Source organism: Panthera pardus, unplaced genomic scaffold, assembly GCF_024362965.1.
Source record: "Panthera pardus isolate Hobbes unplaced genomic scaffold, ASM2436296v1 HiC_scaffold_21, whole genome shotgun sequence".
Lineage (NCBI taxonomy): Eukaryota > Metazoa > Chordata > Mammalia > Carnivora > Felidae > Panthera > Panthera pardus.
This window is the reverse complement of record NW_026526777.1, coordinates 43,451,225-43,456,800: the sequence shown is the minus strand read 5'-3', so window position 1 is coordinate 43,456,800 and position 5,576 is coordinate 43,451,225.

The following is a 5,576-nucleotide window of genomic DNA, read 5'->3' as shown; positions in this document are numbered from 1 at the left end:
TGTCAGAAGATTATCCATCGCTGCAATGAGTATGGTAACCAACAATAAACAGTAGGCAGAATGGTATAGCCAACAGGCAGCGTGCTACTGACCAGGTTAGAGATACTGATAGAGTTAAAGATGCATAGTGGATTCATGCCTACAAAATATAGGTAGGTGTACTGTACTATAAATTTTCAATTCTTCCTTGTTCTTGCCACTTAAGGAAATCTATAGTTATTATGGCCATTGTTCCAATACTCCTCTAAGTACAATCATCCCACACATGTTAGGCTAAATATTAGGCATCTGGTACTGATAAAATAAAAGATGGTGTTCTTCCCTCCTGAAATTGTTATGGAGGCATCACATTATTTTCCTTAACTTGATGTGATATACTTTTTCCTTTGGTCACCCAATAGGTTTGATTAGTAGCAGGTGCTATTTTCCCCTGAGTACTATATATATTATTATGTTTTGTTTTGTAAAGTTTATTTATTTTGAGAGAGAGAGAGAGCAGGGGAGGGGCAGAGAGAGGGAAAGAGAGGATCCCAAGGAAACTCCACACTGCCAGTGCAGAGCCTGACTCGAGTCTCGAACTCATGAACCATGAGATCATGACCTGAGCTGAGACAAAGATTCAGACACTTAATTGACTGAGCCACCCAGGTGCCCCTATATATTATGTTTTTAATTAATACTTTTCCTTTTAGTTTAGATTCTGGGGTGTTTGTGCTAATTCTTATCTCCGTGGATGACTGCAATATTTATTTAATAGTTTTTCCATCCTTTATATAATGATGATTTGGAGATCTTACCACCCCCAGATTGTTTTGGTCCAAGCTTTCATATCTGGATTGTTAGTAAGCATTCTAAGCTTTTGCTTGAGTAAACCATTATACTTCTCAATTGATCCAGAGGCAACTGGATTGTAGAGTAAGTTGACATTCCAATTATGACTTCTTCCTTAGCTCATTCTTATATTCACTTTCCTGTGAAGTGGGCTGTAATCTGATTTTATTATGGTTGTAATACCATAGCAAGCATTGGTATTTTCTATTCTGATGGTGAATTTTTAAAAATAATTTCCCTGCAAGGATAGGATGATCCTATTGGTGATCATGTGTCTACAATGGCACATGCATATAGTTTATTCTTTGATATGGGCAAATGTCCTGTATAATCAATTTGTATAATATTGAAGGGTCTGTCACTTTAACCTTATCTGGTGTATTCATTAATTACTTCCAAGCTTTAAACTTTCAGCGATTCTCATATTTCTTAATTTGAAATTGAAGACATTTCATGGGTATATACATGCTTCTTTCCTCTAACCATGTTCTAGTGCCGTGTGTAACAGCATGACTTCTTTGGTGATGTGCCCATGCAATGATCCTATCAGTTGGCATAGCTGTGCATTTAGATTTTACATTCTAATGTTTTTCTTCTTTATTTATGGTTATGTTTTGAATTGGTTATCTCCTTAGCCATGAATCATTATTTTTTTTTTAAGATAAATTTTAGGATTCTTTGATTTACTAGTTTTCTTGTTGAGTTTATCTACCTAGTTATTAAATTTAGTTACTTCACAGTTGTCCTTTTGATCTGTAGAGACATGTATGATGAACAGGGCCATGTTAGCCAGTGATATTTTCTGCCATCTGTCCTTACTGCATATGCTATTTCTCATTTTCCATTCATTTTCCTGCCATGTTCCTGACCAAAGAGCTTTTCCATTAGCTACTTCCCATGGGTCTGATAAAACATGTGTCATTCTACTTTTTTTTGAACTGAGTGTTCCCTCATCAATTTTAAAATTAGTTTGGTGTACTGTGCTGCTTTTCCAGAGCCTGCTTCTGTCAGGATGAGACCATCATTAGTCCTCAGGGTTGCAGTCTACCAGTATAATCCAGATGATGTCATGGAGGCTGATCCATCTGTAAACCATTCAGAGGACCAGGGTGCTCCCATTGCCCAAGTGCTCAAGCTTGGATAGGCTTACCCTGTTGGAAATTCTAGCAACTTCACTATTGGTATTGCAGAGATTTCCTCAGTTCATGCAGATGGTTCAAACTTCATCCATTAGTCCTGCTTGGAAAAACACAATTTCCACTTAGAACTTTATGGTCAGGAGTTATTCCCCTCTGTCAGGGGTCTGCTTTACCCACTCCAAAATAGGCTATTGGCATTTAACTATAATTGGTTTATATTCTGTTACTGGCTCTGTGTTCTGTAGGGCCACATAGAGTGCCTAAGTGAACATTCCAATTGGTTAGTTATCTGGTCTTGGACCATGGGAACTTATTAGTCCTAAACACAATCTGGTAAAATTGAGGTCCTGCAATGTTTTAATCCACAGACACCAAGTTGTAAACCTTGTGAGTATAGACACTTCAGTTTATATTTGGAGTCCTTACTATCTGACACCAATGTATTAAGAATTTGAGTGCATTTTTGAAATAACTGAAGCCTGCTTTTTGAGTCGCTGTCCAACTGAATTCCCTATCTTCCTTGTTACTTCAGAAATGTGTTTTAGTATTATCCCCATTAGAGGTATGTGCTGTTTCCAATATCTAAACAGTCCTATCAGTTTCTGAACTGCTGTTTTTGTGGTAGGAGCTGGGATGCAATCTATCTTTTTATGACTGGGTCTGTTATTTTTCTGTCTTCAGAGGACTAAATTATGCCTAGAAATTTTACAGTAGTGTGGGGTCCTTAGATGTTACTTGGGTCAATTGCCCATGCTCTCAGTGTAAGGAATTCAATTAACTCTATTACAACCCTAGTCTGTTCCAAGTTAGCACCATAAATGAGCATGTCACCAATATAAGAAATGCTGGTGTGTGTGTGTGTGTGTGTGTGTGTGTGTGTGTGTGTGTTGTTTTCCTGAAAAGCCTGGATGTCTTGTGTTAGAAGGTTGTGTGCTATTACTGGCTGTTAAGGTCTCCTGTTGGTAATCTAGTAAACTGATATCATTTGCCTTGTCATGTGAATGCAGTCAGGAGTAGGTTCTCCTTATCAACTGGAATAGCAAAGAACATGTCACATGAATCTATCCCCATGAATAAGTTCCAGATCCAGTGGTGGTATTGTTTATGCCTATATTCAGGAGTGCTCCTTCAATTTGGAGAGAGTATTTACATTCCTAATATCTACTAGATAAATCTATCTGACCTTTCTGGATTTTTGACAGGACAGATTTATTTATATGGTGAAATAGTAGGAACAATCATTTGTTTCTTTAGAAGTTCCTGAATGGTTCCTTATGATGTGTCCTCTTATATCAATTCCAAGAATTTTTTCTAAATTGGGACTTTGAAGGCACTTAAAGTCTGTCCTCAGGTGGGGCACCTGGGTAGCTCAGTGGGTTAAGTGTCTGACTTCATCTCAGGTCATGATCTCACGGTTTGTGGGTTTAATCCCCGCATTGGGCTCTCTGCTGACAGCTCAGAGCCTGGAGCCTGCTTTGGATTCTATGTCTCCCTCTCTCTCTGCCCCTCCCTTACTCATGCTCTGTCTCTGTCTCAAAAATAAACATTAAAAGAAATAAAGTCTGTCCTCAGGGGCATCTGGCTGGCTCAGTCAGTAGAGTGTGTGACTTTTGATTTCAGGGTTGTGAGTTTGAGTCCCACATTGGGTATAGAGATTGCTTAAAAATAAAATCTTAAAAAAAAATCTGCCCTCATTGTTAGGAATCTATGTGTATATTCATGTGCATGGGGCTAATTTTCCTTCTAATCCTTCAGTTGGTCCCTTTTTATTGTTTAAATTCTCAAATTAGTAGGATATCTTTGTATCAAAATTAGTAGGATATCTTTGTATCATTGTTACTGGGACCCTGTATCTAACAATACAGCAGTATACATAATATTTTTATTTGCAAGAGAAGTTTCTATTTATACGGCCAGTGTAACATATAGGCAATTGTCTCTGGCCTGGGCCAAGGATAAAAAACTGCTGAGTCTTGTGGGGAGCTCACAGGGTTTGCTCTCTTGGGCTAGCAGTGATTTGTCTGTTAATGGGATTAGGTTTTGTAAAGGGGTAGTATTTACAGTAAATGGACTAGTGGGTATATGTGGGTTTATTTTCCGCAATTCTATTTACTGTACAAGTTTGGTTGTTTTTCTGCCTGTGTAGTTTCTGGAGCATTTTTTGAGTTTCTATGGTTATAATTTGTTTTCAAGGGTGGTGGTCTAAATGGTCTAGGTAGCCAAAAGGGCCTTGTAGATTTGGGTCTAGATGGCCTATTTTGATTGGTATTTTTTTTTTTTTAATTTTTATGAGGCATAGGCTTCTATTGTCTATATACATAAGTGTTAAAATTATCCTTTATATCTTGACTTAGTTCCTCAGCTGTCCTTATCAAGCCAATTAGTTCTCCTGTTTCTGGGGCCTACAAATACTATAAATGCTGTTGTGACTGTGGGCAGGGGAAGGGGTACAGCTTTTAGACTTCTTAATTTATTCTCTTGCTTCCACACTTAGCAGTGTTGGTTTCTGCCCTTATCATAAATCATAGTTAATAGTCCTAATTTCGTTATATTCGTAGCTTCCCCTGCTGTTTCCTATGGAGGTGTTGTGAGGGATGATATATTTGGAGTAGACCATCTTAATCTCCAGGTTGCTGCTACCCAAAGATTTTACAAATTAGTACTGTTTTCCCCAGATGCTCTAAGGTATTGATTCAATGTAGCAATGCTGGTAATGGGTTTGAGGTGCACAATCTCTGCTCCTGTGAGGATCAGGTTTTGTCCTCCTTTGGACCATAAATCTAATAGTCACTGAGTTTGTAGGTCAAAATCAGTATGTTGGAATTCCAGTTTTTGTTCTTTCTTGTTTGGTATAAGGTTTCTCTTTAGTGATTCTGATTGGTTCCATATTATCATTTGTAATTTTGTCTATTTTCGTAGGCCTAGCTTCTAGGTAGTTAAAATGAACAGGGTCAAAAAGGGTTAAAATAATCAGCTCAGGGTGTGGGTTGGTGCCCTAAGGAGCATTCTACCCTGGAGATCACTTTTTGTGCTGGCACTTTTCCTTTCTATCTATAGGCATCTATGCAAGCTAATGCTCTTAATAAGAGTGCTGTAATGTCTTTGGTCTTTTTAATACAGGATGTAACTCAGTGGGTCAGGTGATCAGGCCAACATCTGGAGTCTCAAATTTTGTCCAATCTAAAATTTCAATAGGTCTCTCAGAATCCTCTGAAGTTAATTATGTAATCTATTCTACCCCTAAACCGCCTCTTGAGTGATTTCGGTGGGATTAGTGAACAAGGCATATTTTTAATCTGTTCTCATTCAGAACTATGTTCAAAATAGGTTTTGTTATGGAAGTCTGCTGATGTGGAGGTAATAGTGCATGTGCAAGACAAGCAAATCAGAGTATCTAGGGACCTGTTTCAGAAAACTTGTCAGGGGTAGCCTGGTCATGGCAGTAGGCCATTGGGGGTATAGGGCATCTTCCCAATTCTAAGCCCTAACCTACACCGATGTGCAGATTCTCCCTGAAGGCAGAGGAGGAAGAACCTAGACTGCCTTGCACAGTTTGCTTGTGCAAAGTGGCCCAAGTATCCTATAATAAGGGACACCTGGGTGCCT